We start from the raw sequence: 6,000 nt of genomic DNA, 5'->3' as shown, positions 1-6,000 counted from the left end.
AGTGAAAGGTTATGGTTGATTATCCGCGTACTGTGTTACGATGATTCGGGGTAATCCCGACGGATGAAATCAAATGTTGTGGCACAAGTGTGCAACCTCTGCAGAGTGTAAACCTATTCTAATAGCCGTGTCCACGGTTACGGACGGTTGGAAAGGCCATATAGTTTCCGGTGTCAGATTCTTCAAAATGTTGGTGAAATGAATGGTGAATTGGTTACTTGTGGTGAATCACAACAAAGGTTGTTGGAATGACACTAATGTTCCCACTTGAGTTAGTTAGCATATGAATAAGTCTTTTCTCAAATACTTGTGAACTAAAATTGGCTTTATGCAAATAAAATAGAGCTTAGCACCCCCTTACTAGAATTGATAGTACTTACATTAGTATTAGTTTGCGAGTACTTTAAAGTACTCACGGCTGTGTCCCTGGCTATTCAAATGGCCAGACTATGAAGAGGAGCAGAACTACCAAGACGACGGCAACCAAGATGTCTACGACAACTAGGGAATCTTCTGATGTCAGACGTTGGCCTGTGGACTAGCGAGTCCCTTCTACTTTACGCTTCCGCTATGAACTTTGTGTCCGTTGATCAATAGATCAACTATTTATGTAATATTGGATCATGTGATCTCTATTTGTAAGACGACTATGGTATGTAATGAATGATGACTTATGATATTCCACTGTTATGTCTCGCAACAACAATATTCCTGGGATTGCGATGTATGGCATAACAGGCATCTGGACTTAAAAATCCAGGTGTTGACAAGTTGGTATCAGAGCCATTGTTTGACCTTAGGAGACCCTAGTTAGAATGGACGTCTGCAAAACTTAGTTTCAAAATAAATGAAGTGAATATTTATGAAAACTTATTCTCACTCTTATCCTTGAGATCTTTTTCAAAATGAGAATTTCATGCTCGAGAAAGACTTGAAGCAACTAGTGGACTATCTAGGACGCCCGTATCCCGAGTTCTTCGGAACACCCCTCAACAATCACTCCGGAGGACCACCTCGGTGGGAAGTTTCTGCTGATCTACGAAGAAAGCTTGGAACCCCGGTATGGGAAACCATATGGTTTTAGGTAACGGGAAACACCTGGAATGAAGGACTAGTCAGAGCTATGCAAGAAGCAATTGCCCGTCTGTGTGGACAAAATGAGAACAAGATCAAGAACACTCGTTTCATCTACTACCCAAGACATGACCCCATGGGAAGACCGATGACCATGCCCCCGCACACGGAGATGAACCATTATGTAGCACACCTCGACTTCATGATGTACAAGACCCGCAAGGAGTTGGACAACGCCCTCGCCTCTCGCCAAGCACATTACCCATGAAGACGAAGAACCCACCCTGAAGAGTAGTATCACTCCAACACTTAAGTAGGTGTGAGTTGTATCAGGATCCCCTTGTATCGTAGAGCGAATGAATGGTTCTTCAAACCGACGGTGTGTTAGAATTGTAATGTGTGATGTTTGGTATGAATGAAAAAGTGTTGCTGGTTTTTACCACCTCAACACTACTCAAGTTTTCAAGTTTTGAACTTCGTGAACTTTAATTCAAACAAACCGTAGAAATTTCCCTCTTATCTTATCATCTACTCCGATGTTTAGATGGCCCCACCAACCCGCAACGCCACCCAAGACGCCATGATGCACATGCTAGAGATGTTGATGGCTGACCGAGAAGCCGAGAGAGCTGAATGCCAAGCCAACATTGCTGCACTGCAATAGCTCGCTCAGAACAACAACGGTCATGGAAACCACGACCACCCTAGGTCAAAACTTAAGAACTTTCAGAACACCAACCCACCCATCTTCAACAAGACCGAAGAGCCCCTCGATGCCGTTGACTGGCTCCAGACAATGGAGAACAACCTCGAAGTTGCGGGAGTTGAAGCCACAGAGAAAGTACTGTTCGCCACCCACTACCTGTCAGGACCTGCACGAGCCCGGTGGACAAGCGCCCGCGCAATGAATGCAGGACAGACTTCAAGCTGAAGTTTAGCAAATACCATGTGCCCCAAGGACTGATCAAGAAGATGAGAGACGAGTTCCGCGAACTCAAGCAAGGAAGGATGTCCGTAGTAGAATACCGCGACAGATTCCTCACTCTGTCAAGGTACGCCCCGGACAAAACCGACACCAATGAGAAGCGGAAAGAAAGATTTCTGAACGGATTACACGACGATATGCAAACTGTACTGGTCAACATTCCCTTTGCTGACCTAGAAGCCCTGGTGGACTCTGCCATCCAGATGGAAGGGAAGCTTCACCAAGCCAATGAGAACCGCAAACGCCGGATGATGAACCAGCATGGGTCCAACAATACCCAGAAGTACCACAACAACTCATCTGGAGGATTTACTCCAAAATACAACAGGCCCACTGCCCAGACTTATCGCCCAAACTACACCAACAACCAAGGAGGACCCCCGAAGCCCGGAAGCAACAACAACAATCACACCAGCAACAACAACCCCAACAACAACAACAATAGGAACAACAACAACAACAACAACAACAACAACACTGGCCCTAGGACTGGAAGCAACGCCATCCCCGTCGCCAACAAGGACAAGGCCACCATCACTTGTTATGAGTGTGGAGTGGTTGGGCATTACTACAATGAGTGCCCCAAAAGGTCAGCCAAGATTGCCGCCAACACCGCTGCACCTGCTCAGAACCAGCGCCGCTTTGCCGCAAGAAGGAACCAGAACAACAACAACGGCCGCCTCTACAACATGACTGCCACAGAAGCCCAAGAAGCACCTCAGGCCATGCCAAGTATGTTCCTGTTAAATCACATCGCCCAATCTCTCTTAGGAACCTAACTTTTCTTAAAATCTCGGGACGAGATTTGTTTAAGGGGGAAGGGTTTGTAACACCCCAAATTTCAAAACAAAGAGAAAATGAATTTCCTTTTTCCAAAAATGAGAACCAACAAAAACTTTTCTTACATAGAGTGCTATGCATAGTGCTCATACCTAATACTTGTGTTTTGACATGATGAGTGTTCTTATGCTTATGTGATAAACCCTAAAACCCTCAAGTGATCAAGTGAAGATCACAAACCAAATAAAACAAAAGAGAAAGAAATCAAATAAGAAAAACCCTAAACCCTAACCTTCTCAAAACTAAGTGGATCTATTTTGAGAAACCTAAAATATAGGAAAAGACATATGTGGGCATATAGCCCTAATATGTAAATTTTGAACCCTACCTTTCTTACTTTGATAAATGGTGGTGAACCATTGCAAAACTTACCAAACCCTCAACCTCATCCCTCTTGTCACCAACCTTTGAAAAACAAAACAAAAAAGAAATGATCTTAAATAAGAAAAAGGCATATGCAAGCCTACGGCTACTTTTTGCAAATGCTAAACCTTGATTTGCCTACCTTGGTAAATGGTTTGAAAATACCTCAACACACTCAACCAAGTACTTACCAACCAATTCAAGTGAGAAACAAAATAAAATCAAACCTATGCATAGAGGTATATGTGGCACTTAGCCAAAATATCAAATCTTGACCTAGGCACCCACATTGCCCCAAAATGGTTTGAACCATTTACCCAACTCATTCTAACACCAAATAAACCTCACCCATGTCAAAGAGAAGCCAAGAAGAAGAAAAGAATAAAAAGGTAGAAAATCACAAAACCCTCACATATGGTTTATGCCATTTTTCCAAATCTTTACCCTAGACCATTTTGGTCTTCACCATTAGTTGTATTATGTTACTAAACACTTATTACAACTTTTGGAATCAAAGAAACACAAATAAAATCAAATTCAAACTCAAAATGGGATCACATATGATAATGGTCAAATCTGCCATTTATAATCTGGTCCCTACTTTGAGCCTTTGCAATTCAAGTTTTTCAAACTAAACTTTCCCAATTATTTGCACCTCATCTAAGGGCACATGAAGGAGAAAAACTTTGGTAAAGACTACCTAGCCAAATTCATCTTGGACCAAATTCTATGCTCATCCAAAGTTGGAACTTTTTATCAAATGCAACAATCTCACTTTGTCAAATTTTGCTATTCTTTGATTTTTAAAATTCCACCACCACACATTGTTGTCTCTGGTCATTTGCAACTCAACCAAACTCACCATTTTCAATTTTTGAATCCATTAGAGCTCAACCAAATTTTGCTAGATTTTGAATTGGGCAAATATGGAATAATTTCAAACACTATTTGTATAGTGTTTGGCCTCACTCCACTTGCCCCATTTCACTCCACCTTGCTCCCCTGTCCCCTCTCTCCCTACACCATGCACAGAAACCCTAAGGGGACAAGCAAACCTAGCATGTGCATGGCCATGCCGGCCATGTCACACGTAGACATGCTTCCCTCCTCTCCTTCCTTCTCCAACCCTGCCCCCCATGTCTACTGGCTCCACCTCGACCCCCTACTACTCCCTAGCACTGCCACTGCCGGAGATTGACCAGATCCTCGCCGGAAAACGCGCGCCCTAGGCAATGCCGAGGACGTCGTGGGTGCGTCCACCCGCAAGCCATGGCCACGCGCCGCTCCGATGAACGCCGCCTCCCACGGACCCCACGCCTACACGTTGAGCATCGTCGTCGCAGCGCCAACCCATGTGACATGCGCCCGTGCCCTCGCGCAAGCTGCCGCCGACGACAACGTCGCCATTTTCCCGCAACCCTGCCGCTAGAACACCGCCGTCGCACGAGCTCGCCAGGCCGTCCCCCACCTCACCATCAAGCGCGCTAGGACCGCACTGACCTCGCCTACCTCGCTGTGCCCTCGCCAACCCCTCTCCATCGCTGGAGCCGCCGCTCTGCTGTCGACCCTGCCGCACACCCCACGGCCACCTCGCGTCCTATAAATACAGCCTTCCCCGCGCCCAACTCTTCACACCAACATTGCTCCCCTCTCTCTTCTCAAGCTCCTCGTCCACTCCTCTCACCCGATTAGCCACCGGAGCCGTCCAATTTCCTCGCCGGAGCCCGCAGAGGTGTTGAGATCGCCGTCGTTGATTTCGGCCACCTCAAGCTCCGCCGCGACTAACAGTAGACTCCCCGTCGTCGACAACGTCGCCTCGCATCCACGTCGCTGCTCGCCGGAGCTCCAGCTCGCCGCCGACCCCCTACCCCCGCCGCGGCAGCAAGCCCTTCTCCCCGACGACGACGACGCACCACCGCACGATCTTCTTCTGATCCGACGTCCCTCGATCATCCATACCGTTTCGGTAAGATTGACTCGCTGACAGGTGGGGCCTGCTGTCAGCTGGCCCACAGTGCTAGCTGGGCCGGCCCAATTCTTCTGCGCTGCGCAGCCCGTCTATTTTCCCGCCTAGGCCCAGTTTTCAAATCCTGTTAATTAATTTCAGTGTAAATTCAAATACTGACCCTTTGCCATATTTTGAATAGTTTCAAATCTACAAGTCTAAATTTAGTAAATCAAAATGTTCTGGAATCCTTATGAATTTGTCTAACTAACCCCACTGGACTCAACCTTATATCTTGTGTAGATTTTGAATAGCAAAAATAACAAGTCAGAGACATTTCAGTATTCAAATAATTCTTAAAAATCAACCAACTTGAATTTGGAAGTAAATCCAATTGCTATAATTCACATTTCACTTACTCCAATTGTTTATGCGAAAATATGGTATGGTTACCTTGAGTGATCATGGCCCAAATTAAATAAAGGACTATATGGCTATTCTAGTTAAGTGATATGGTCCAAAACTATTATGCAAATCATATGAAGTGCTTCACTTCATTTAAATCTTGTCCCAAGTACTTTCATATGAAGTTTGGACCCTGGTCAAATACTCTCACATGAAATACTTGGTAGTTTTAAATCATAATAAGCATAGTTAAATAGTATGAGGTATTCTACCCCATTTAAATCATTTTCTCAAATGATGATGATGAATAGTTGACCTAGGTCAACATGACTTCATGTATGATTGTTTGAGGAAGTTAAATCTTAAGAAGATTCAATGAGAGGAAATT

This window comes from Lolium perenne, chromosome 4, assembly GCF_019359855.2.
Source record: "Lolium perenne isolate Kyuss_39 chromosome 4, Kyuss_2.0, whole genome shotgun sequence".
Classification (NCBI taxonomy): Eukaryota; Viridiplantae; Streptophyta; class Magnoliopsida; order Poales; family Poaceae; genus Lolium; species Lolium perenne.
This window is presented reverse-complemented; position numbering follows the sequence as displayed.